At 42.2% G+C, this 27,081-nt stretch overlaps 1 protein-coding gene across 3 annotated transcripts in view; it reads left to right on the top strand.

Annotated features, from left to right (window-relative positions):
• Positions 1-27,081, top strand: part of STK38L (serine/threonine kinase 38 like) — a 60,620-nt gene that overhangs the window by 4,994 nt on the left and 28,545 nt on the right. Inside the window, exon 1 of one of the 3 annotated variants that reach the window (XM_048825923.2) lies at positions 18,053-18,072. The exons of 1 other annotated variant lie outside the window; for it this stretch is intronic. The gene's annotated coding sequence lies outside the window, so the exon portion shown is untranslated. Of the gene's footprint in view, positions 1-18,052; positions 18,073-24,240; positions 24,260-27,081 lie in introns of those variants that run through there. One more of the 3 variants, XM_075121481.1, reaches the window with a different exon arrangement.

Here is a 27,081-nt window from a genome sequence, read left to right as displayed (position 1 = left end):
ACTAGACTCTCTCGCCAAGGCAAGGCGGGAGGGTATTGGAAGGAGGAAATGCCCCAGCCACACTAGCCAGGTAGAAGTGGTGGATCCCAAGTCGAAACCTCCCTCTTGAGATTTATATGATTGGGGTGGGAGAAAGAGGCCCACCTCACAAAGTAATGTTTTCTTAAACATGAACAGTTGTGAAACCTAGTCCCAGCCTGTTCCGCTCACTGGAGCACGATCAGGGCGTTACTGCAACCTGAGCCAAACATCAGTCTAATAGTGAAAGGATTGTCTGTTCCACCTAAAAATGTAATTAGTTTTAGCATGTAGTGTGGTAGTAACATAGACTGCTTTCATTCATAGCTCTTTGGATAAAATCAAACCAACGGTGCATTTGGAGGTGGTCGCCATTTCTTGAGGTTAAAGGCCAGCATGATGCACTGCTAGGCTCTACAACTTGTGCTTGGTGTTACTTAGAGCTTTGGCAAAGCAGGAGTGGAGAATAAGCGAACACAATCAGAAGGTGGTGATTTAGTATAACGTACGAACATTTTTACCAGCCATAGTTGCAGACGAGTCAGAACAAAGTCTGTGGGTGAGTGATAGTTCTGTGCTGAAAATGTAATTTACGCAGCACAGGAAACTTTCACTGAAAAGTCAGGGATTTTTAAAAGATGACAGTGAGCTTTTCTAGTGGATACCGAGCAATCGGACACCAATGAAAGAGTTTGCTGTTACTAAGACATGTAATGGCCAACTCTTAACCCAAGTTACTATTTAGTGCAGTTGTGACTCTTAGTTTGCAGATGTTTGTGTAGCAAATACACTCTGAATGAATTATTTCCTAGGGCTGGTGTTTTTTATCTCAGGACTTACAGCAGCTACATGTCCTAGAAAGCAGTGTGTGTTTAGCTGCGTTCACACTGTTAAGAGAAGTTAACAGGGGAAGGAAGAAGGAATTTTCATCACTAGCGTCACCCTTTTGCAACATCCTGCACATACACTTTTATCACTAGGTTTTCTTTGCACTGTCTTGGTTGCCCAGCTGTGGTAGTAAAACATTTTGATTGAACAGCTGGCACAGTGTTCCTCATGACTGACCTGTTGTATTTCACTTCTGTAAATCGAAAGTTTTCTTGTGTCTAAAGAAACTTGCTAAATTAAGCTTCGCCTTTGCTATTTAAAATAATTTGTTCCTTTCACCACTTGAAATTCTTCACAGTATGGCTCTTGGTTTCTACTACATCTTTATAAAAAAAGCCAGAGCAAGCCTGCTTTAAAATGTGTGCTGTGGGAAGGGGAGGGAATCTCTCATACATTCAGGTGTGTGTGTGTGTGTATGTATATATATATATATATATATATATATATATAAAAGGCAAACAGTTGTCGTTTAGAACTCGTTTTAAGTGTCATTTAAGGTAAAGTCTTGTGGTCTTTTATGTTCTAACCATTAGGCATGGTTGCCTCCCAGCAATGAAGAACCATTGTAAATTCCTTATTTGTACAATGATCAGTAAGTCTTAATAGTATGTGATCTCACTAAGACTTCTGCTCTCAAATCTTTCTTGAGCAATGGGATAGACTAATTTTCTATGCAAACTTGTTATAAAGTATTTGGCTTAATGGAGGTCTGCTGTATACCATTAATTTTGTGTGGTATTCTCCCTCTCCTGCCTCAGAAGATATTCAGGTGCTTCAGCTGATGGGAAAGGAGACTTCCTTTAGAATATAAGAATAGTAATATGAATTTCTGCAACACTTCCTATGTGAGCATGTCAACTCAACAGATATGGCTGTATAGAAAGTTTGGATGTTGTGAGACTGTTTCTCAGTTACAGGGTAATTTGGAAAACAACCCAACATGTGTCTTCCCCCATTACAAACAGTTCAAAACACCACCAGCAGTTTCTTCGTAGATTATTATATTCTGGATAATTAAGAATAGTAATTGGGCAAACTTGAAGTAAAATAGTGATACTAAGATTAATAAAATTTGTGATCTCCTTGGACGGAGACCATCCTGATGTGTCTGTACAGTTCCTAGTGGACACTACTGCAAATATATTTGAATTAATAATGAAAAGTTAGGGAGACCTTGTTAGGAAGAAGTAAAACATGAATTTACAGTAGTTCTGACATTAGAGTGGTCCCTGCTTAGAAGAAATGGACAGTATTGCAGTTAAATGTAACCCATTTCTTGTATTCTCCATCTGAACTGCAATATTACAACTATCATTAAGTTAATACTCCTGTGGGAATTCTGCGCCAAATAATTAAAAATTCTGTGGAAAAAAGAATTCTGCGCACAATATTTTAAAATTCTGCAAATTTTATTTGTCAATAAATAAATGTGGGGGCTTAAATATGGCAGTGGGGAGCACAGGCCGCTGGCTGCACAGAGATGGGAGATCACCCTGGAGCCGCTCTCCTCCCCCCGCAAATAGATTCGGCAATAAGGCTGCACCCAACCTTGGCACAGCACAATGGCCAGGCCTGCTCCAGAAGTACCCTGGGACTCTGCCCCTCCATGCCAGGTGCACCAAGTCAGTAAGCAAGAGAGGCGGAATCTCTTGTCCAATCCAGGTAGGGGACAAGTAGGCTCAGCCCGGCAAGATCCAAGTGTGGAGGGGCTTAGAGTGGGGGGGGGGGGGGAATCCAGGTGTGGGATGAGAGGTCTCTGTGTGGGGCAGTCTGGGTCAGGGGGGATCTGGATGCACAGAGGCTATTTGGGGGTTTCTCGGTGCAGGGGAATCCAGGTGAAGGTGGCTAGGGCTCAGCAGAGGCGGGTCTGGGTGTAGGGAGTTCAGTGGGGGATGTCTGGGTGTTGGGGGAGTGGGGCTTGGTGAGGGAGGTACATATGCAGCTGATTAGAGTTCAGTGGGGTGGGGTGGAGTTCGGGGGGCTCATCAGTGTGTTCCAGGTGTGTGGGGGGGTAGGATTTGTTGGGGGGGTTCAGCAGGGGGTGGACTGGGCATAGGGTCTGGATGCAGTGGGGAGGGGCTCGGAAGGGGGTCTGGGTGCAGGAGGCTCCATATATAGGGGGTGTGGCTTGGTGGAGTGGGGTTTAAGGTGCAGAGGGCTCTGGATACGGGGTGCTCTGGATGCAGGGGAGTTGGGTGGCTTGGGAAGCATCTCCTCGTAAAGTGATCCCCTCCCTTGTGACTGAAGAGCAATGGGTGCAGGAAAGGGTGGGGGGTGCGGAGCTTCCTGCAGCCAGGGAGTTTTCTGAGGGTGGGTCTGACCTGGCCACGACGACTACTTGCAGGGGAAGAGGAAGTCCTGTTGTTCTCCTCCCCAGCTGGGACTAGCAGCTGAGCCCGGTGCAGGGTAAGAGCCACCAGCTGCAGCATCTCCAGCCCCTCCACACACACCCCCCGTCTCTTTTTTCTTTATATAAACTTTAAACCTGGACGATATCTCTTCTACATTATGCTGGTAGGAGAGCAAGGATTTAAAAAGACAGAACATGTGCCTTAATAGAAATGTTTGATGCCAAAAAAAAGAAAAAAAGCATTGTAGTGGAAACATCTGATTTCTTTTTTGTTTAAAACTTTTTAAAATGACAACTGTTTTTAAAAATGAAACCTTTTGCAGTTTTTTGACTGGGGTGCAGAGAGGAACCTCCCCCACCTCACCCCACAAAATAGTCAGGATTTTTTAAAATTGTTTTCAGAGGTGCAGGAAATAGGATCTTGGCTTCTCCTGTTTTTCTCCCCGTTCCCCCCTTTTTCTTATTTCTCTTTTGTTACTGAAAAAAGACAGAGGAAAAGAATTGAACATTTTTGATTTTTCGGGAGGTCTTTTTTTATTGACAAATCAATGAAGTTGAAAAAATTTTCCACAAATTCTTTAAAAAAATTAAAGCTTTTTGTTGCACCTACTGACTACTTTACAGTCAGCTCTAATTACAGCTAATTATGCACAATAAGGGGCCTGATCGTGCATTCCTTGCACAGGAAGGAACACTCGGACATCATTTGGAGCTCCAGGTGTGCAAGGAATGCAGGACTGGGCAAAGATTTGAAGTGATGTGGCTTATTCAGTGATAAGTGCAAAGTAATGCACATTAGGGAATAAAAAAATCCGAACTATACATACAAAATGATAGTGTCTAAATTAGCTGTTGCTGTTCAAGAGTGGGATCTTCGAATCATCATGGATCGCTTTCTGAAAATATTCATCTACCAAAAAAAAAAAAAAGCTAACGGGATGTTAAGACCCATTAGGAAAGGGATAGATAATAAAACAGAAAATATCATCATGCTGCTATATAAATCCATGGTACACCCACACCTTGAATACGGCATGTAGTTCTGGTCACCCCATCTCAAAAAGTATAGATTAGAATTGGAAAAGGCACAGAGAAGGGCAACAAAAATGATGAGGGGTATGGAACAGCTTCCCTACGAGGAGAGATTAAAAAGACTGGGACTGTTCAGCTTATACAAATGATGACTAAGGAGGGATATGACAGAGGTCTCAAGACTGGTATGGAGAAGGTGAACAGGGAAGTGTTGCTTGTTCATTTACATAACACAAGAACTAGGGGTCCCCCAAGGCACAGGTTTAAAACAAACATAAGGAAGTGCTTCTTCACACAACTCAGCCAACCTGCGGAACTCATTGCCAGAGGAAGTTGTGAAGGCCAAAAGTATAAACTGCGTCAAAAAAAATTAGATAAATTCAGGGAGCATAGATCCATCAATGGCTGTTAGTGAGTTCGGTGAAGGATGCAGTACTATTCTCCAGGTGTCCGTAAACCTCCAACTGTGAGAAACTGGGACTGGATGATGGGATAGATCACTCAAAACTGCCCTTTCTCTTCGTTCCATCTGAAGGTTCTGGCATTGGCCACTGTCAGAAGACCGATTATTGGGCTAGATTGGACATTGGTCTGACCTTCTATGGATGTTCTTATGTAATAACCACTGTATAGGAAAACAAAATTAATGGGATTAAAATTTTTACTTAAATTTTGCAAAAACTTGTGTGAATATATACAGAAGGATGGAGCTGTCCAATTTAGGATTATAATATCTTCATAGAATATTAGGATTGGAAGATACCTCAGGAGGTCATCTAGTCCAATCCCCTGCTCAAAGCAGGACCAGTACCGACTAAATCATCGCAGCCAAGGCTTTGTCAAGCCGGGCCTTAAAAACCTCTAAAAGAGGAGATTCCACCACCTCCCTAGGTAACCCATTCCAGTGCTTCACCACCCTCCTAGTGAAGTAGTGTTTCCTAATATCCGACCTAGACCTCCCCCACTGCAACTTGAGACCATTGCTTCTTGTTCTGTCATCTGCCACCACTGAGAACATCTGAGCTCCATCATCTTTGGAACCCCGCTTCAGGTAATTGAAGGCTGCTATCAACCCCCCCTCACTCTTCTCTTCTGCAGACTAAATAACCCGAGTTCCCTCAGCCTCTCCTCATAAGTCATGTGCCCCAGCTCCCTAATAATTTTTGTTGCCCTCCATTGGAATCTCTCCAATTTGTCCACATCCCTTCTGTAGTGGGGGACCCAAAACTGGACGCAATACTCCAGGTGTGGCCTCACCAGTGCCAAATAGAGGGGAATAGTTACTTCTCTCAATCTGCTGGCAATGCTTCTACTAATACAGCCCAATATGCTGTTGGCCTTCTTGGCAACAAGGGCACACTGCTGACTCGTATCCAGCTTCTCGTCCACTATAATCCCCAAGTCCTTTTTTGCAGAACTGCTGCTTAACCAGTCGATCCCCAGCCTGTAGCAGTGCATGGGATTCTTCCTTCCTAAGTGCAGAACTCTGCACTTGTCCTTGTTGAACCTCCATTAGATTTCTTTTGGACCAATCTTCCAATTTATCTAGGTCACTCTGGACCCTATCCCTACCCTCCATCATATCTACTTCTCCCCTCATCTTAGTGTCATCTGTGAACTTGCTGAGGGTGCAATTAATCCCATCATCCACAGGGCCGTCTTTACCCATACGCAAACTACGCAGCTGCGTAGGGCACCAGGAAATGTGGGGCACCAAATTTCCTGGTGCCCTATGCAGCTGTGTGCTGCTCCAGTGGCCAGCCTGGTCCCCCGGCTGGCTGACCCAGCCAGGAAAGCTGCCCCCACCCCTGCTCCGCCTCTTCCTCAAAGCCCCTGCCCTTGCTCTGCCCTGCCGTGCCCTGCCTCTTCTCACCTCCGCTCCAGCCCCACGCCCTCTCCACACCTTCCCCAAAGCCCCCGCTCCTTTCCCGAGCTACATCCCAGGGGACTGCAGCAGGGGTCAGGCGGCCTGAGCTCACTGGGCGGCGGGAAGTGGAGCGACCCGGCTCCAACCCACTCCGCACTGCCAGTGAGTGCTGGGGGGGTGGTTTCCCTCTGTCCCCACCCCTCCAGCCTGCTCCTGCCCCCTCACGGAGGCCTGGGGTCAGTCCCCCACACACACGGGGTGGGGGAGAGGGCTGCGTAGGGCACCAAAATGTCTAGGGATGGCCCTGATCATCCAGATCATTAATAAAGATTTTGAACAAAACCGGCCCCAAGACTGACCCCTGGGGCACTCTGCTTGATACCAGCTGCCAACTAGACATTGAGCCCAACAATCTAGCCAGCTTTCTATCCACCTTATAGTCCATTCATCCAATCCATACTTTTTAAACTTGCTGGCAAGAATACCGTGGGAGTCTGTATCAAAAGCTTCAACTACTAATCAATTTGATCCTTTAAACCCTTTGCATATGAATCTCCCATAACTTCAGTGGGAGCGCTACACACGGGGTGAAATTCTAGACCTAATTAAGTTAATGGCAAAACTCCCACTAACTTCAGATAGGGGCAGGATTTCACCCAAGACCTGTTACTGCTCCTATTAAGATGCTCAGATATCACAGTGAGGAGTGTGGTATAAATACTATGCCTTGATTTATTATTTTATACTATGGGATCAAGCCCCATTGTGTTAGGTGCTGTTAAAACACATTCAGAGACACTGCCCCTACCCTGAGAGCTTACTGTCTAAGACCCCTGTCTTTCAAACACTCGTTTCACTTTAACCATGTGACTTAGTCTCATTGGGAATGAATAATATAAAATGGACTTGGCTTGTTTTATATAAATTTTTTTATTTTAATACATTTCCTCTTTACTTCAGGTTGACTTTCTATTACTTTTTAGTTTTGGTAAACGTGGAGGAAAGTGATCAGGAACAGTCAGCATGGATTCACCAAGGGAAGGTCATGCCTGACTAATCTAATCGCCTTCTATGATGAGATTACTGGTTCTGTGGATGAAGGGAAAGCAGTGGATGTATTGTTTCTTGACTTTAGCAAAGCTTTTGACACGGTCTCCCACAGTATTCTTGTCAGCAAGTTAAAGAAGTATGGGCTGGATGAATGCACTATAAGGTGGGTAGAAAGTTGGCTAGCTTGTCAGGCTCAACGGGTAGTGATCAATGGCTCCATGTCTAGTTGGCAGCCGGTGTCAAGTGGAGTGCCCCAAGGGTCGGTCCTGGGGCCGGTTTTGTTTAATATCTTCATAAATGATCTGGAGGATGGTGTGGATTGCACTCTCAGCAAATTTGCGGATGATACTAAACTGGGAGGAGTGGTAGATACGCTAGCGGGCAGGGATAGGATACAGAGGGACCTAGACAAATTGGAGGATTGGGCCAAAAGAAATCTGATGAGGTTCAATAAGGATAAGTGCAGGGTCCTGCACTTAGGACGGAAGAACCCAATGCACAGCTACAGACTAGGGACTGAATGGCTAGGCAGCAGTTCTGCGGAAAAGGACCTGGGGTGACAGTGGACGAGAAGCTGGATATAAGTCAGCAGTGTGCCCTTGTTGCCAAGAAGGCCAATGGCATTTTGGGATGTATAAGTAGGGGCATAGCGAGCAGATCGAGGGACGTGATCGTCCCCCTCTATTCGACATTGGTGAGGCCTCATCTGGAGTACTGTGTCCAGTTTTGGGCCCCACACTACAAGAAGGATGTGGATAAATTGGAGAGAGTCCAGCGAAGGGCAACAAAAATGATTAGGAGTCTGGAACACATGACTTATGAGGAGAGGCTGAGGGAACTGGGATTGTTTAGTCTGCAGAAGAGAAGAACGAGGGGGGATTTGATAGCTGCTTTCAACTACCTGAGAGGTGGTTCCAGAGAGGATGGTTCTAGACTATTTTCAGTGGTAGAAGCGGACAGGACAAGGAGTAATGGTCTCAAGTTGTAGTGGGGGAGGTTTAGGTTGGATATGAGGAAAAACTTTTTCACTAGGAGGGTGGTGAAACACTGGAATGCGTTACCTAGGGAGGTGGTAGAATCTCCTTCCTTAGAAGTTTTTAAGGTCAGGCTTGACAAAGCCCTGGCTGGGATGATTTAATTGAGCAGGGGGTTGGACTAGATGACCTCCTGAGGTCCCTTCCAACCCTGATATTCTATGATTCTATGACGTTTGTTCCAGTGGCCCTATTTAGATGGTTTAAAGTTAATGTGTATTTGCATAAGTCTTTGCAGAGTGTGGGCATCAAAAAAAGTATATCAGTGATTGCCAAGGAAGAGAGTGGGATACAATCAATTTTAAAAATAATGAAATGCCATTTAGCCTCAAATGACGCTATAACCATTGTCCACTAGCTGGCTGAAAGGATTTTATAAATTTTGGAGAGTCAGAAATGGAAAAGGAAAAAAAAGTAGGGTGCATAATTAACCAGATACAATAATTTTATAATAATTTTTAAAAATGTTTTGAATTTGAATAACAATTTAAAAATTAAATTTATTTTTAATGATTTATACTGTTTACTTTTATCAGATCTGGCAATGAAAGTAAAATAGCCAGTTTCACTTTTGTTTACAATCCAGTTCTAGTCAGTTTCACTTTCTGTTTTTTAAGCATTGGAATAATGCTGCAGCTCTTGGGTAGCAGACATTGCAAGGAAAGAGTTTTTTGCTTTTTAAAGGTTTCAGAGTAACAGCCGTGTTAGTCTGTATTCGCAAAAAGAAAAGGAGTACTTGTGGCACCTTAGAGACTAACCAATTTATTTGAGCATGAGAGCTCACGAAGCTCATGCTCAAATAAATTGGTTAGTCTCTAAGGTGCCACAAGTACTCCTTTTCTTTTTGCTTTTTAAAAAATTTGTTGGAACTCACTCTCTTTTTGAAGTTTCAGAGTAGCAGCCGTGTTAGTTTGTTTCAGCAAAAAGAACGAGGAGTACTTTTGGCACCTTATAGATAAATTTGTTAGTCTCTAAAGTGCCACAAGTACTCCTCGTTCTTTTTTCTCTTTTTCAAAAATTTCATTGAAGCCTTTCTATGAAATTTTGGGTCAAAGTTGATGGTGTCAGGGTCATGCTGGCCGCTGCTTCCCGCAGCTCCCAATGGCAGGGAACGGCAAACCGCAGCCACTGGGAGTTGCGGGCGGCCGTGCAAATGTAAACAAATTATATCGCAGCCAACCAGCAGATTACCTTGACAGGCCGCAGGTTGTCCACCGATGACTTCAAACATCTGGGAGTACTCAACAATAAATCATTCAGTGCAGGTGATCGTTATTTCCTTAATCGTTTCCACCTATTTGGGAGGGCTGCCGTCAGCCTTCACCCTTCTCAACCTGATCCCAGCCAGCCTCACTGGCTTCCCCTAATACGAGAGAGAAAGCAGCTGGAAAAGGGGCAGGGTTTGGCTCCCATCTGTGCCAGACATTTGGAGTTCTGAACTCCCTCTTCCCCAGATTCCTTAAGGGATGCTTTCCTCTAAACCCTCTTCCAATTCATTTTACACAAAAAAACATCTCTTTTCTGTAACAAGTCCCTACTCTGGATACCTGCCACATTTTTTTTAGTTACTTAGTTGTGACACTTTAATCTAACCTCCCTGCCTACCCCACCTGGTTCCTAGAGTGAGGACATTCCTTTAGTCCAATGGTCCCCAAACTGTGGGCCATGCCCGCCCTAGATGGGTGTGGAGGAATGACCGGGGGGCACAGTGGGGTGCTAGCCAGTGCCCACTGGTGGCAGTGAGGCTGCGCCACCCAGCTCTGCTCTGGCCCCATTCCCTGGCTGCAGCTCCACTTCCAGCCCCTGCCCTGACCCTGCTCCTAGCCGTGGCTCGGCCAATGGTCCAGCCACAACTCTGCTCCCAGTGTGGGGGTGCAGGGACACGGATGCATTCCATTAAAGGTAATGGCGATTGGGGGGGGGGCGCAAGAGGAAACGTTTGGGCACGAACTGCTTTAATCCAAAAAGCACAATGTTTTCTTGTCTCCATAATCTCAGTGCCATAGACTTCTAAAATGTCATCTTTAAAAGCTGCTGCTGGACAATGGATGATGAAAAAGTGTTGTACCCTTATGCAGAGTGGTTAGAATATACTAGAGGCGAGAGCTACACTGCATATATATCTGCCCTGTCTGCAGCTGAAGTGTGCTGGGTGAGATTCTGCAATGACTGAGGAAAATCTAAATGCTTTTCCCCCCTTGCCCTTTGCTTCCAAGGCAGCAGGGCTGGGTTTTACTGCAGAAAGATTGGTTAAGTAACACTTCTAATGGTAAAGTAAATGATTTCCAGATATTGCAAACTAATAAATCCCATTCAGTGCAGTACAGATTAAATTCCATATTTGTCTTGGATGGCAGGTCAGACTTCTGTCTGGAATGATTGAATTTGTACTTTGGGTGCAGCTTCCTTGTATTCAAGGGTGGTGATCATCTTGTCAACAAAGCATCTGATTTACAAGATGAAGTCACTTACAATAAGTAGACTTTCCATATACATATGGAGTGTTATTTTGCACATGGTCAATTGACTTCGGCACCTGCCTATGCTTTTTCTTGGGTTTTCTCCCCACGAAAAAAAAAAAGAATATAATATTCTGTGTGTTTGATGGGGGGTAGGGGAGAAGAGGCCAAGGGAATCTCCTTTTTTCTCAAACTCCTATTTAAATGATGCAAAATTTAGCTAGCCAATATTATTTAAAGGGGAAACTGCATTGATTACATTCTAATACCTTTGGTGAAGATGCACTATGCTGACAGGAGAGCGCTTTCCCATTGGCATTACTCCACCTTAACAAGAGGCGGAAGCTGTGTCGGCAGGAGAGCGTCTCCCACCAACTTAGCACTGGTGGGACAGCGCTTAAGTCAGTGTCACGTTTGTCGCCCAGAGGGTGGCTTTTTCAAATCCCTGGGTGATGTAAGTTACATTGACTTAAGCAGTTGTGTAGACAAGCCCTAAATGAGTATTTACTAAAGACCAGAAGAAAGTATTTTAAAAATACTTGGGGGGGGGGGGGGGGGGAGAAAAAAACAACAACAGGTATTTCTAATACCTCCAAAAGTCCTGTTAGAGGTTAGTTGCTCAAAGAGCATTGCTCTTTCCCAGAAAAAAGTCTGCTCTGTTGATATAGGGCCCAGTTCTGCTCACATTAAAATCTGTGACAAAATTCTCATTGACTCTCGCCGCATCCTGGGGCTGAGGGAGATGACCGCCGCCGCACCTTCCCCTTTGGCCCCCTGCTTCCCCCCTCGCGGGAGGTGCGGTACGGGGGCTGTGAGGGGGACAGGTCCTCCTGCTCCCAACACGACTGTCAACCAGGGTGGACTGTCCTCAGTGCGCCCCGACCGCGCCGCCAGGCAGGGAGGGCTGCGCCAGGGACCAAGAGCTTTTTGTCAAAGGAAATAATCTGCATTTTGACTGCATGTTACTTTTAAAAGGCGATATGCAAAGGATTCAAATGATCTTTTTTGTTTGTGTATGAAATATAAAGAGAGCCTTGAAAGGAACATTTTTTTTAAATTACTTTTTCTGCTCCCCCCTCCCCCCCGCTTTTTTTTACGTTCGAAACACAGTTCTTATTTGCCCTTTAAGATCCTCAGGCTGCCTTTTGCAGTAGCAAATTTCATAGCCATAATTAATTAATTCACCGAATTTAGGAGCAGTTCACTAAACATCCAAAATTCAAATCACTGAAACCTTCCTCACAGGACACTCATACTCTCTGTTCTTCTCAGTATATCTCTATCTGCTTAACAAAGCCAACTGCATGAAGATTAATCATGCGAATAAGCTTTTGTCATTTCAGCCGAAGAATGTCCATGTTAGAGTTTAATACCGATGATCAAGTTCCACCAACATTGATCTGAATCAGTAGTGGGCAACCTGCGGGCTGCACGCAGCCCATCAGGGTAATCCACTGGGGGGCCGCCATTTTGTTTACATTTGCACAATCACCTGCAGCTCCCAGTGGCTGTGGTTCGCCGTTCCTGGCCAATGGGAGCGGTGGCCAGCATGTCCCTGAGGCCCGCACCGCTTCCCGCAGCTCCCATTGGCCGGGAACAGCAAACTGCGGCCACTGAGAGATGCGGGTGGCTGTGCAAATCTAAACAAACTGTCTCGCGGTCTGCCAGTGGATTATCCTGATTGGCTGCAGGTTGCCCACCACTGATCTGAATTGTACTTGTAGTGCTTGCAATTTAGTTGAATTTCTAACAAACTAAAATCAAAGGTCCATTTCAGTCAGTGGGGAAGGAAGAGAAATAGTCTGGTTTATTACATGACCTATGCACTCAGGTTCTGAATCTGTCGCCATCTGGTTCCTCTTAAAATTACCCAATATTCTAAAGTGAAGTACAAGTTAAAAATAGTCGTTTAACTGTTTGATGCGAGTTTGGATTAAAATTTTCCAGGAAAAAAGCCAGTGATGGCAAGGCCACTGTGAAATCCCAGCTGTGCTTTGCAGTGTACATGCACTGCTTTGCTCTTGCCCAAAAAATGATTTTGAACACTGTTTCTTTTTCCCTTGGTATTCAGTTGGTATAACCTTGATAAAATATCACTGCAATTGCAAACAAAATCTTGTTAATTCAGAGACTGTACGTGGTACATGATGTAGTTGGAATGTTCTTAACTGTGTTTGGAAGAGCATCAGAATCTGCTTCGTAATAGCAGCTGCTAAAACCTCTGAGCCTAAGAGACACCAGTGGTAGAAGCAGATGGGACTCCCTTGGAATTAATGCGCTTGTACTCGTGAAGAATCTGGCTCAGTCTTCATTTAAACAGTTGATTTTTTTGTTATTTGTTCAATCTTCTCTTATTTAAACTGCATAGAGCTTTTTTCTATCTCGCTTAGTTTTGAATGCTAAATCTTATGAGCACCGATAGATACTTAGTTTTGTTTCTTTTTCCTTAAGTGCACAATCTTCAGTTTTCAAACACATATTTCCTTATGAGAACATGTGGACGTCTTTCCAGAGAAATAGCTTGCCTCTCCCAAAGGCTCAAATATTGACCTTATTTCAATTCTTAGTTGTGAGCAGCTGGTTACATCTGGGATTACAGAGATTGTTTCTCAACTTTTCCTTTGCTGAGTATGTAGTTTTGATAAATTACATATTTTGCTTGCTTGATTTTTTTTTTTAAAAAAAGATATTCAAATAAAACGTTTCCTTTCCTCTTACCAGGATTTAAAAGAGGTGCTCTGTGTTGTATGTATGTATAATGACTTGGACAAAGTATGGCCATGTGACTATGGCACTGTATACAAAACGTAAATACATGGAAAGAAAACTAGAGATTGGGTCTTGAACGCTAGGCTCACACAATGATTTTGGCTAATTCACTTAATTTTGCTGTATCTCAATTTCCCCAACTATTAAATTAGAATAGAGATCTTTATCCTCCAGTGTGAAATGCTTTGATCTCTACAGATGGTAAGCACTGTATATATGCCCAATATTGACTCTTTACTATGAAGACAGAGGATTGGGAATTGGGAGATCTGGGTTCTATTCCCAGCTCTGCTACAGCCGTCCCGTGTGATGGGGGTGTCTCTGGCCAAATCCTGCCCTAATTTATACCTGTTTGAAATCCATAGAGTTCTGGTAACTACAGGATTTAGTCCTCTGCAGATCAGTTTCCTGAGTAGTGAAATGTGGATAATACTACTGACCCACCCATACAAGGGATCTTCTGTGTGGCTCTGTTAGTTAATATTTGCAATGTGCTTTGAGATCTTTGGATGGAAGATTCTAAAGAAATGAAACATCTGCTGCTGAGGAGGTAAAATAAACCCCCAAACTGTAGTTCAGTTCAAGTACCTTTCTGACTTTATTAACACAAAGAATATTCAAAACAAGAACAAAGCAACTCAGAACACTCGGTAACAACCACCAGAGATCTTTGCAACTTTCAACAAGCTACGAAGGGAGAGGACACACCCTTCCCTCTAGGGAGCTGCCACTGCAGCAGCTTCCTCTCTGCTTTTATAGCCCCACTAAGAATCTTAAGCCTAAGCTACACTGGGGAGGGGGTTCGAACTAAGATATGCAACTTCAGCTACGCTATTTGTGTAGCTGAAGTTGAAGTATCTTAGTTCGACTTACCTGGCTGTCCTCACGGCGGTGAGTCGACTGCGGCGGCTACCCCGTCGACTCCACTTACTCCTCCTGCCAAGGTGGAGTACAGGTGTCAATTCGGGGATTGATTTATCTCGTCTAGATAAGACATGATAAATCGATGCCTGATAGATTGATCACTACCGATCCGGCAGGTAGTGAAGACGTAGCCCTACTTAGTCTGAGGACAGGGGGTGCTGGAACTAGGGACGCTGGGGGTGCGGTAGTATTCCCGGCTTGAAGTGGTTTCCATTATATAGGGGGTTTACAGTTTTGTTCAAAGGCTTTCAGCATGCCCACTATAAAAATTGTTCCAACACCACTGTCTGAGGATGCATGAGTTAGAATAAAATCCAGCTCCCTTTCCTATAGCTGTGTTGATGTCTAAGGCAAAGATGGTTTCATATTAGTGAAAATGTATTTTTGCCACTAGACTAAGCAGATTGGACTCTGAATACAGATGGGGAGCTGATCTGTTGAATAAATAAGTGCTGCTTTCATGCAATCACTCTTCTGATCACAAGAGCCCTCTTAAAATAGTTTTTAGTAAAAGTTATAATTTTAGCACTCTTTTTTTTTATCTGCTAGGAATAATCATAACTATAAAGAACTCATACGGCTTGACCCTGATTTTGGAGCAGCTCCACACTATCGGCCTTAATGTTTTCTTTTTCTTTGGTAATGTGGCTTGTCACTTCATAATGCATAAAGGGAAAATGGTGCTAGCTCTGTTCTGTGTTGTGAAATAAAAATGCTCTTTCTCTCTCTCCATTTTAAAACATATTTGCAGCAAACTATATTTCTGATATAGTTACACGTATGTCTTTACAAGGAAACTTGAAAAATAGCCAGGTGTCGTGCATTTGGCAATATTTTTAAAGAGAGCTGATTTAAAGTATCTAACACAGTTTGTTTGCATATGAGTAAAAGAATATGTAAATGTTGATTAGAGAGACATTCAGTTAAATATATTCTACTGAACTCCTAGTAGCAACATTTTGCTTTTAGTCAAGGGAAAATGTAACCACATTGGGAAATGTTATTGCCAAACCGAACTGGTCACTTGCATTAAATTGTTAATATTTGGAGTAGTTCTTTTCCTTTTGTCATCTTTTCTTTATTTCACTTTATGAAACCAAAATAAGTGCTCATCCTGTGCTCGGGGCACCTATGTAATTTACACTTTTCAGAGTAAAGTATCATACTTGCTTATCTCACTCTATCAAAAAAATACACGAATATGTATCAATATATACAATGATGACTCAGATGGAATAGGTATACTAATAATAGCTTCCAGTCACTACAGTCAGATCTGGTGGGTTTGTCCATTTGGGTCCCATTGTAGGATACATGCTAAAACATTTAACCCAGCCCCCGAAGAGAGAGAGATGAGTTTTGGTCAACCAATTTAAATACTATAAATTATTTTAAGAGAACTTCTAAAATGGATTAGTTAATAATGTTCCTGTAAAGTAGAGAAATGGTATCCCTATTTTACACATGGGGAACCTAAGGCACAGCGCAAGTGTTTTGCCTAAAGTCACACAGGAAGTCCTTGACAGAGGTGAAAACAGAACCCAAATCTTCTAAGTTACTTAATACAATTTCCTCTGTCTTAACCACAGAAGCATCCTTTCTCTTTGTACATGCATAATATGCATCTAAAACAGGGGTAACTTTTCAGTTGTTCATTTCTTAAATGCTAGTATCGGCAGCCAGACTCAAGCATGTGTCTTTGTTTTTGCAGTAAGGATTGTCTAACTTTATCACTAGTAGATGACATATTCAGCACTACCTTTGCAGGTAAATCTCCTATTAAAGACAATGGGAGATTTGCCAGGATTAGGAATGTGTAAGAAGAGCTGAAGAAGGCCCTTGGGGTTGGATGTTCCTGCTGTTGTCATAAATCAAACATATATGTTCTTCCAGCCATCGCTTTCATTAGTGACAAGCTGGCTAGCAAACGCTAGGTTGTATGATCAGACTGCCCAGATCAAAACATAAGAAATGTCAACCCCGAATGCATAGAAGAGCCTTCTGCCCCATGTCAACAACACCACTGTTTGATCTGGCTTGTCCATGTGTGGACTCTGAACAGCATGCGGGAACAAAGCAACACATGGCAGAAAGCTTTTTTAGGCTTTGTAAATGTGGCCATAGTTATTTATCAATAATATGTAGCAGCTCATCAGTAATATGGAGAGGTACAATATATAAGACATCATCTAGGAGACGGTCTCTAATTTTTAATATGACTAACCTTCTATTCAATGAGATCAATCAAAAGAATGGTCTCCCTTGTTAATATAGTTTGAACTAGGGAGACATGGGAATGTATTAATCTTACTATGTTTTCAAAGCCTTTTAATGCTCTCCTCTTCACAGCGAGCAGGCAAAAGTTGGTTTAAACAGAATGTAACTAATGGTCACTGGGCAATGTGTTCATGTTGTTTGTACTTGACATTTTAATCGTATTTGTATTTAATTGTATTTATATGGAGCCTTGGTGCTTTTATGTAAACTAAACAGACAAGCAGCTACCCTCTGCTCCTTTTCCCTCATTTTTTTTATATGCTGAAATGGTGGCCAAGACTTTTGCCCACACCTTGGCATGCAGCAATCATTTAACGGGGAAGCAGTTTAATTGAACTATTGAGTGGTAGAGATTAATTTAAAGGAAAACGCCATCCATTTGATTGAGCTGGAGCCCAAGACTGGAGTCAAGTCCCACAGAAACAAAGGCCCATCACAAACCTTAGCACCTTCCCCTCTAAGGCCAGGTGTACACTTAAAAATTAGATCAACCTAGCTATGTCGTTCAAGGCCGTGAAAAATTTCGTGCTTCAAGCTCTGTATTTAGGTCAACCTAACCCCCACTGTAGAGACAGCTAGGCTGATGGAAGAATTCTTCCGTCAACATAGCTACCCACTCTCAGAGAAGTCTATTAACCATGCTGATGGAAAAGCCCCTTCCATCGACATAGGAAGCATCTGTACTATAGTGGCATCGCTGCCGCTTTGCTGCTGTCACTTTTACAGTGTGGATATAGCTTTGCCTTTTTTGACCTGTCTGCACCAATATAAACATATAGTAATGTGTATGTCTGTGTGTGTATAGAAAAAGCCAAAAGAAAACACTCCACTGCACACACTTCTCTCCCTGGGGGAAAGATGAGAGAACAAATGTGTGGCAGATGTTAGCATGTTACTTAATGCACTCAGATACTACAGTCATGAGAGCAGTATAAGAAGCTATATAGAAGAGAATAAGATTTATCTCAGTCCAGGCATCAGAGAGCTCAGAGGTAAAACACACACCTTGCTGGGGATGTCCTTGGATTCTCTGAAATAGATCTGAAAATAAAGTTTGAGTCTGTTTACCTTTCTGAGCCTGTGACACCTTCTTGCTGAAGAGTGTCTTTTCTTGTGATGCTGAGTGTAGCTACAGAGCTACTGTCTGTCTGAGTGCAAAATTAGAATAGTATTGCACTTGATTTTATACTCTAGAGTTACCTGATACTAAAACAGGATGGAAATGTTTTCCTTTTGCAGCTGTCTTTATTGCTGTAGGGACCTCGCTGCTAGTCTCATGGTCCCTTCCTGAAATAATCTTTCTTCTTCCTTCTGCAGCATGGGTGGGCTGAACTTTGCTCTATGTGGGGGGGAGCTCTATCCACTACATCCATCTCCACAGCTCCAGGTCCAGGCACTTAGAAGGTACTTTCAATCATTTGTGTGTGTCCCACGTCTCATCTCTTCAGCAGGCTCCTGCTTCGCACAGCATCTGCTTTATCCACTGATTGGCTCCTGCTCCAAAAATCAAAATCAGAAAAGAATCTGTCAGCAGTGGCCATTGAACCAGCTCCCAGCAACACAGTTCTATCTGCATTCATAGATTTTAAAGCCAGAAATGACCATTAGATCATCTAATCTGACCACCTGCACAAAACAGGCCACAACAACTCATCCAGTTTCTCCTTTGCCTCTCCTTTAGAGCTCCTCTTCTTTGCTAGCATAGATTTACCATGTGTATTTATTGCATTTATTTTATTTTATATGATTTTAAAGTGCCTGTCCAAGACTTGGAAGACTTTGGATACATTAAAAATGCAACCATAGAAACAAGAATAAATTCAGTGTTGTTTTACCCTCCACACCAGAAATATTGAATCAAAAAATGAAAATCAAGCCTCAACAATACCCTTCTCAGACCACAAGAGTCTCCTTGTGCTCCTGCCTCCCCTGAACTCCTAGGAAAATAGATGGTCTTTGCAGCATGCCCTGAAGATCAACAGATTTGGGCTCTGTTGAATCATGGGTAGAATGGAATTCCACTGTCAAGGGACTTTTATGGAAAATGGCCTATCAGAAGCCACTTCTCTTACTATTTTTACTATTATTTTTATAGTCTTGCACATAGAAATCCCACACACTGTTAGATGATGTCTTTTCACCATGATGGTATCACAGGCTCAGAAAGGTCATCTGTGGAAAAAATATACCTTTAGATACTTTTCCACTGTTTATTCATGGTGAGAAGTGTTACATTCTTTTTGAAGGAGGGTCTAAAAAGAAATGGGTATAGTTTTCCTTAGAACCAGAAACGCAATAAGTAATTAAGAAAGACAAAGAAAGTTTGTGAGAGGCCTCTGAACAGTTGATCTTGCTTTGTTCTTCATTATTTCATGGCCCAGATTTTGCTGCAAAATGTTTAAGCATGTGCTTAAGTCCTAGTGAATTCAGTGGGGCTTAAAACAAGTGTTTTGCTGAAGAGGGTTGGACATAAGCAACAGCCCAAGATTAAGCACTCGCTTAAGTGCTTTGGGCCAGAGAGCAATTCACTGTTTTCAAACCCTGCTAAGAGGAGTGCAAGATGAGTCCTATGACAAGGAAGAAAAAATATTGCAAGCTAAGGTAATGTGTGACATGTGCAGTTTCAGTGCACACAACCGTATTTATCTTCGAGAAAAAATGCTACATAATTTTCCTTGCTTGCCAAAAATAACAAAAATTCTAAACAAAATTAAAGTTGTTTCAAATCTTACAGTAACTTTTGAGAGAGACACATTAACACAGTCCAGGACTGGAAGTCAGGATGCCATCCTGATTTTCCTAAGAATACACAGCTCCCATTATAGTCGGCTGAAATATGGGTGCTCAGCACCTCTTTTAAATCAGGACCTTTTATTCTATTACCCTGTCATGGTGGCACTTCTTTATGACCCGTGGTGGTGGTACAGCATAGGTGCCACATTCCCAGGTTCCTTCTTTCTAGAATGGAGATAATGATCCTTACCTATTTCACAGCAATGTTCATTAATATTTGCAAAGTATTTTGAAATCTTAGTGCCCCCTGTCCAATCAAAGAGCAAATACTTTCTTTTGAAAATAGTTTGTCAAGAGAGAAGCTCTGAAGAGACTGAGCTTGGTAAGACTTGAGCAGAACAAATAAAGCTTTGACTGTATATATTGGGTACATGATGTCTCAAAATTGTACTGTTCTCATAGGAATAGAGAGAACCACTATTGATAGTGGAATATAGAGGCCATAATTGCAGCATGTAGGTATTGTTAAATGTTTAGGTACTGAAGTGACCTTATTGGTAGATTAGTGGTTCTAAACTTTAGGTAACCACCATCTCCACTGCTAACCAAAACAAATACTGCGGTATTTTGAGTCAAATGTTTCTTTACCACTTGAGCTGGGTGAAAGATTAACCTTTTTTTGTACATAGCTTTTACCCGCCCAGTATGTTTTCCTGTTGGGGAAATGAATTTGCATTTGTCAGTCCCCCTGCTTGCTGCTCATTGAAAGTAGGATAGCAGTGAATCACAGCCTGTTGTTTTCAGGAGGTTACTTCTGCTGTACTTAGTTGAATAGCAGGAAATCCTTAAGTGCAACAGAACTCCAATATTCAGTTTATATTCCATATTTGGAAATATTTCCTTATCATTACTGGTAGTGTTTTGTAATGAAAAAGAAGATTAATTTCCTTGGGCCAAATTAAAAGGTAGTGAGTAAGGTGGTATTACTTACCCTCCCTGAGTTCAGACAAACTCCCTTAGAACTCATTTGTACTCTGTGACTGTTTTGACTAGAAAAAAGGTGTTTTTTAAAATAATGTAGCTAACAAAAGGGGTCTTTTGAATCAACACCTAGAATAGATACAGTTTTCTGCCACCACAACCCGTGTTAGCTGATTGTGGTTTAATGAAGGGTATGTCATGTAGATGAGGAAAAGCAGGTGAGAGTATGTAGAGTATTTACAGACCTCAGCTTTTTTTGATGTATGCTAGATGTAGGATGGTAACACTCTTCACCTAGATTTAGTTGCTCATGGTTGATACAATTTGCTGACATGACTGTGACAGTGTTAAACTGTGGCTGCTCTAGGGATTGAGATATGTTATAAATCCTGGTATCTAACACAATGTTTTTAAAAAGCACTTTTTTTTCCCAGTCTCGATAAAACCCTCTGTTACACTTGGGTAGACAGAATATATGATTCTGTCTGAATGTAAGGGGATCTAAGTTACATTATCTTACAGATCCCCTCTGAATTTGGCCCATTGTTTCAGATGCTTACTAAAGTCTTCCTAAAATCTAAGGCCATGTCTACCCTCCCACTTATGTTGACAAAACTTATGTCACTCGGGGGTATGAAAAAAACCCACACTCCTGAGTGACAAAAATTTTGCCGGACTAAGGCACAGCACTTTTGCTGCTTATGGAGATGGTTTTATTATGTTGATGGGAGAGCTCTCACCTGTTGACATAGAGCAGCCACATGACCGATCTTACAGTGGTGCAACTGCATCCATACAGCTGTGCGACTATAAGCTCACTAGTGTAGACATGGCCTTATTGACAGAACAATTACTTTTTCTATGCTGAACACAACAGATGGGCATTTGGATAAATTTAACTGATTAAATTCCTAGCTATTTTCTAGGCTCTCCTTCTCAGTATTCTGAGAATTCCGAATGTCTCCATTAACAGAGCTGTAATGTCTGATGGATTGAATGATCTAATAGGTCTTTTTCATCTCTCATTTCTACATGTCTATGAATACCTTCTGCAGATTTTTTTCACAATCTGAAAGTTCAAACGTTGGGCGTGTCTGCTGTTTTGATGCATTAGCTGTGCCAGACGAGTCATGGAGCTATATCTGGTTTTAACTGTAAGTGGTTATAATGGGTGACTTATTATGGACATTCCACAGGCAGGGCGAGAATTACTTAAAATGGCCAAAACATTTGAGTGCTTTTTGTTTTTAAATAGTAAAGCCTGTTCTGAGAGAACTAATTTTACTCCGTATTGCTTGGTGTTCACTCAGATAGAACAAACGTAATTCATTCTCTAGCTCAAGATAGTAAAACTCATGAACCTGGTTACAGATAGCTTAATACATATTGGAAAATAATGACAAACTAAAGGTTTGTAGATTCATAGATTCCAAGGGACCATTGTAATCATCTAGTCTGACCTCCTATGTAACGTAAGCATAGAACTTCTCCAAAATAATTCCTAGAGCAGATCTTTTAGAATAACATCCTATCTTGATTTAAAAATTGTCAGTGATGGAGAATCCACCACGACCCTTGGTATGTTGTTCCAGTAGTTAATTACCCTCACTGTCAAAAATTTATGCCTTATTTTCCCGTCTGTATTTGTCTAGCTTCAACTTCCAGCCATTGGATTGTCTTATACATTTATCTACTAGATTGACAAACATATTACTCAATATTTGTTCCCCACCTAGATACTTGTAGAGTATCTGGGTAATGGGGGAAATAAGTAAAGTAAATGAACATGTAAGGGTAAAGGAAGTGGGAGTGAACTAATCCTTTCATTACTCTGTACTGAAGTTTTGGGTTTCATTTTCCCTTTTCTTAAGTTTAGATGGTAGTAAAAGCACATGCCAAAGATATCAATACGGACCTTTATGGAAATATTATCAAGGAAGGAAAAGTGTATGTGTTAAGCATCTGATTTGTTATACTTGACTGTAAAAGTTGCTATTTAAAAGTAGAAGGGGAAACAAAATTAGAGGCTTTGAAGGATGGTGCTATCGTGAAACATGAATTATGTGGGGATATAATTTTTTTTTGTACTGCTCAGTGTCCCACAAGGGAGTGTTTGAAAAGTTATACTGATCTGCTAACTAACTTGTGGGTAACAATACTTTAGCAGTTAATATTTCCCAGGTCACCAGAATAAGATTAATTCTTAATGGGTCTGATCCAAAGCTCGCTGAAGTCAGTGGGAGTCTTTCCGTTGACTTCAGTGGACTTTGGTTCAGGTACTATATCTTTCATTTCTCTCAAAAATGCGAAATCATATTTTTCAATAGTATAGAGCAGTGGCAGGTAACCTGCAGCCCGTCAGGGTAATCTGCTGGTGGGCCGCCAGACAGTGTTTACAGTGACCGTCCGCAGGCACGGCTGCCCGCAGCTCCTGATGGCCGCGATTGGCCGTTTCCGGCCAATGGGAGCTGCGGGAAGCGGTGACCAGCATGTCCCTGTGGCCTGCGCCACTTCCCGCAGCTCCCATTGGCCGGGAACGGCGAATCGCGGCCACTGGGAGCTGCAGGAAGCCGTGCCTGCGGACGGTCAATGTGAACACTGTCTTGCAGCCTGCCAGCAGATTACCTTGACGGGCTGCAGGTTGCCCACCATTGGTATAGTCTTATTATCTACCCCAGGCAGTTTGCAAAATGTTGCGCCATACTTGACATGGCAATGTTAGTCCACCAAGGTGGGATTTTTCTTGTCTGCATATTGCTCTGAGACTTAATTCAACAAAGATTTTGGATCAATGTGGGTTTTTTCCAGTTTCTGGATTGTAATGCAGCTATGATAGTGCATTTTTAAGCCTTAGTAGAAAGACACATTGATTTGGTGAAGATCAAGTTTTATTAAATTTGATGTACATGAAGATTTGAAGTCTGTGCAAGAAAAGAGTAGATGCAAAAGAATGTGCAGAGTGAAAAGGTGAGCAACACAAATACCAAATTCTGCACAAGTAGCAAATGACAGTGCAGAGAGACACCTTTCTTCAGGGTGGATAATGCAAGCTGACTTCTTTCGCCCTCAGTGTCATCTTTAGGATATTCATTGACAGGCATTACTAAAGCTAAGACAGAAATGGTAACCTTTTAGTGTGGGGGCTGATTTTATATTTTGGAAGCTGCCTCCGGTGTCCGGGTTACTGCTTCTCCTCCCCCGTGTCTCACTAGCATGTCACATCACCTCATGCTGCTGACTCTTTCATTGCCTCATCCATTGTAGCTGACCCTGCCCACTGCCTTTTGGTGTGAATCATGCAGTTATTTGTGGCTTTTGTGGGTTTGGTTCTTTTTTAGTCTCCTGCCTCTGTCTCTCTTAAAGAGGATTTGAACAATTTAGAGAGGACAGAGCTGGTTTTCATATTCTGAGGCTCTTAATTTGCCCTCTCCTTGCTACTTGCATAGATAGCACTTTGCATTTTTTTAAAACATAGCACTAGGCAGCATTGTTTTGGTGCTCAATTTTGCTCTGCTGTTATGTTTGTCATTGGTCAAGCAACTGTACAACAGTCAAGGTAATGTGGTTTCTTCGTTGGAAGAGCTGACACTGCATTGTTGTATAAAGTGGTGATATCTGGGTTTCTGAAGATAATTGTTTTACTGGACTGTGTGCTTTTTCATTTGAATGACTCCCTCAGCATAACTCTGTTTTACTCCTCTTTGCCTTTTCCCTTCTACCCCCCCCCCATCTACTTTGAAACTGCAGTTGGCATATCTGATTTCAGGAGAAAGTTGGGATCAAGTGACAAAACTTACTACACTGAGAGCAATGTGGAAGCTATGATTTGAAGCAAGAAACTATTTCTCAGTATTGTCTTTACACACAGGTGTGTAATGTAAGTGATATGGCTCCATGATTTGAATGCAGTCTTGACTGCTTACACCAGCAGAGAACTAGGCCCATGATCTCTAGGAATCAGGAGCGCCAATGCGTATTGGCTTGCATTAATGAGTCTTTATTGACCATTTAATAAAGGGCCATAGTTGTCACAGGGACAGGCATTCCCTATCCTCAGGTCTACATACATAAGCATTGCATTTTAAACCCAAAAGAGCAGAAAGAGGTTTCAAAAGTTTTCCCCACTAACATGTGAGAGACCCAGTAGTCTGAATAACTCATTTTATTGTTTAGGACTGTGGGTATATGTTTGTTAAAGTTGTGGAAGAAAATCGGAAGTTTTGTGTTCAATACAAGAGGCTCCAATTTGTCAATTGTTTACTCTTAGCAACAATGTCCATCTTGTACATACTCCCCCTGGCTTTCAGAGCAGTTAAAAACTAACTTTTAAAATTTCATAAATACAGTTTGCAAAAATGGTGGTGGCTGGGAAGAATATTTGCACTGTCTGGTTCAAATGCCATTTAATTTGATGAGTGGTAGCAAATAGTACCATCTAATGAAGTTGTGCAGAGGGTTTATCTTTAATGAGACTGGTAACCTCATTCCAGTTCTTGCTGGAGAGCTATCCACAACAAGAAAACTACCACTGCAATTCTCACTAATTTGCCCTGTTGCTGGCAGCCTCTGCAAGAGATGTCAAGGATTGAATGGGCTTGGAGACTATAGTGTCCCCTGAATATAAGAAACTTATTTGAGAAAGATCTCATTCCTCTGCTCATGCTGTGCCTGTTGAGTGAATAGATGTCTTCAGTTTTCAGTGTTTATAACACCTTTTCATAAGCATGAATTCCCATTAAAAGATTGAAATAAAAAAATACTCAAAACAAAATACAAGGAGCTGGAAAGGTTTGATAGAAGGATCTGTCATCATGGTTATTCTCTCTAGCCATGTACTTATAATGGCCCGATCAATGTAGTTTCTGAACGTTTCACAATATTAATGGATTTTATCCTTACAACACCTCTGTGAGATAGGGAAGTATTACCCCCATTTTATAGATGGGGAACTGAGGCACAAGGTAGATTAAGTGACTTTCCCAAGGTCCCACAGGAAGTCTGTGGCTGAGCCAGGATTTAACCTACATTTCCTGAGTCTAAGTCCAAGGCCAGTGTCCTGTCCACTAGATCATCTTTCCCACTTCCCTCTGCCACCCACACCTTTAGTGTAAATAGCTATTTTGGGTAAGTAGCAATGGGGCTCTAATTATCATGCAATGACTCAGGACTCAACATCTCCATGCTTGCTGTCAGTTGGCAGCTACCCACAAGATCTAATGCTACCTCACCCTTAAGTTCTTCTGGCCTTTCTGAATTCGATCTCATCAGAATCTCTGAAGTCTGGAGATGACGCAGTGCTCTGAATATGAGAGAGACAGGTTTTGTGTGCTCATTTCTCTCTTGCTAGGAAATGCTCCCAACTTTCCTGAGGGTCAGTTTCATTCGAGGGCAGTCGTTCTCAAGTTGCTTTATCGTTCCATCTTTCCTCTTCTGGCTTCCTATAGCAAGTGGTTCCATCTCACAGACACTATGATGCTCCACTATGCTTTGGTTTAATCAAAATTTCAGTGTCCATGGCAACACTCTGAAGAAGAAGAAGAATAGATTTTGAGCAGGGGGCTTTGCATGGCCATTTGTGTAGGAGAAACTGTGCTATGTTGAGGTTTTCGCCAGTCGAGCAGTGATTTCAGGAACATTTGGCAGGGGCCTGACATAGATTTAAATCCAGCCATACAACTGATTTGAGAGTAGACTGAAGAGGCAGTAATTGGTGCTTTAGTTTTCCTTTCACAGTCCAATTAGAAAAGATTTTAGATTTAAAAGGGTGGAGGGTATGGTCTAAGCAATTTTTACTCGTAGTAAATGTAAAGGTTCATGTTGATCAGATTGTGGTGATGTCTCTAAGTCATAATCTTTTATATCAATTTTCCCAGAGTAATAGACATGTTGAAAAGGGCTTAGGGCTTTGGGTTTCTCAGCCAGAAGGCTTTAAGCGAAATAGACTGGTTGGTTTAAATGCTGTTCTTTATAGTTCCATAAACCTAATGCAACTCTGATGGTACTTCAGGAATAGAATGATTCCATTATGTAAATGGCATGATCTTGGGTGGATTAATGGCTCTTTTATGGGTATCTCCAAGAAATGTGGGTGGCACCTTTTCAAAACATTTTGATTGATATAGTGAGATCAGTGAATGCAGTGTTCAGCCAAAATTCTGAGTAGGGCTTCCTTTGATTTTTCTACCCCACCCTCTGCCCGCATCAGTTGTTTATAAAGGCCAGATTTAAATATTTTGCTTGCCTCTTCCCAGCTGAGTGTGGGGTGTGTGTGTGTGTACACATGTGGAAATTTAGGGCACAACTCTGAAAGGTGCTGTGCACTTCCTGTAAGACTTCTGTGCTCCTTTATCTCTCACTCATGGGAATCAAAGGAGTTTATTAGGATTAGGCCCTTAGTTGAGAGGATGGTTTGGGGATGATTTTGTTTACAGTGCTGGAACTGTTAGCTACTTGAATGTGACTATCACAATGTAAGCAAAATGTGTTCTAAACTTTAGTCTGAAGGAAGCATTAATTGCAACATAGAGAAATGGCTGACATGAGTGGGGGGAAGGCAATGGGATTTTGGAAATGGACACTTGCAACAGTAATTCTCTCCCTTTCTTGGTGGTTTTATGCTATATTATGACAGTAATGGCAAGCTTCTTATCTGTTAAATAGCTTTCTCTGAGATCCCTAATTTACTAATCAGGAACTCTT

This window comes from Caretta caretta, chromosome 1 (assembly GCF_965140235.1).
Source record: "Caretta caretta isolate rCarCar2 chromosome 1, rCarCar1.hap1, whole genome shotgun sequence".
NCBI classification, from domain to species: domain Eukaryota; kingdom Metazoa; phylum Chordata; order Testudines; family Cheloniidae; genus Caretta; species Caretta caretta.
Note: the sequence above shows the minus strand (reverse complement) of the source record. Positions and strands in the feature narration are given on the sequence as shown.